The sequence below is a fragment of the Arachis ipaensis genome, chromosome B04, assembly GCF_000816755.2.
Source record: "Arachis ipaensis cultivar K30076 chromosome B04, Araip1.1, whole genome shotgun sequence".
Classification (NCBI taxonomy): Eukaryota; Viridiplantae; Streptophyta; class Magnoliopsida; order Fabales; family Fabaceae; genus Arachis; species Arachis ipaensis.
This window is the reverse complement of record NC_029788.2, coordinates 21,072,890-21,073,968: the sequence shown is the minus strand read 5'-3', so window position 1 is coordinate 21,073,968 and position 1,079 is coordinate 21,072,890.

Below are 1,079 nucleotides of genomic sequence, written 5' to 3'. Positions count from 1 at the left end.
AATTAATTAGTTTTTTAAAAAAAATATATATTTTTGACTTCTATGATAGCAAATACTAGATATATAATGTTCTTCTATTAATTTATTATGTAAAATTTAACGGTGGTGGTTATATAAACCGTTAACTACGGTAATGTATCTATTTATAAAAGATTGTCATGTAGATAATAACTTTTAAAGTGAAATTTCACTTATTTTTGGTAGAATTTGTGATTGTTTCACTCGATTTTTGGTACTTTTCGACAGGATATCGAATCGAGTTTGTATCAAGGTTTTAATTTGGGGATCAGATACGACTCCTCTGAAAAAAAGTATGAGCTCAACCCGAAAATGACTTAGTAATAGTGTCAAAATAACTTGCCTCGAAATTACTAGTAACAAATTTATGATGAACAAAGTAAAATGAACACATAAATAAATAAAAAAAAGTTTTAAATAAATAAAAATGTAAAATTTGAGTTGCAAAGCAAATAACATAACAACACAACATATAAAGGAATAATGAAAATAGATTAAACATAAAACAAAAGAAAATAAATTAGAGAATGACTTCTGACACTTACATGCACATGCACTTGTGCTTCATGCTTTTCTATTGCGTCCCTGAGAAAATTTATGAGTTTATGCGATGATCTAGTATTATTGATTGAAGTCCCCCTTTTCTCTTCTAGATTTTTTTTATTTATAGACCTTAAAGGTAGACCTGCTTCTAAAGAATTTTTTTACCACTACCTTGGTTCCTTCTTTTTCTCAGGCCATGATCTTACCTTGATTTTGAAGAATCTTCTTCGTATATTATCATTACGTCTATCTTATCTTGTCTTTCAAACCCCACGTTCTTGCATCGTGTTTGTATTTAATTACGTAGTGTCGACTCTGATGGATGCTCGACTTACTCTGAACCAACCAATCCCTCGATCTCAAGCATCCTTTGTTTCCGTAGTCGGAAGAGGATTTTCATAACTAAGTGAGTAAGTGACAATCATTTTAGTTAAATCTCGACTCCCTATGAATCGAATCTTTATGGGTTGAAATTTATACCAACAAATTGCCCCTTAAAACTTATCTTTTCAAAATTT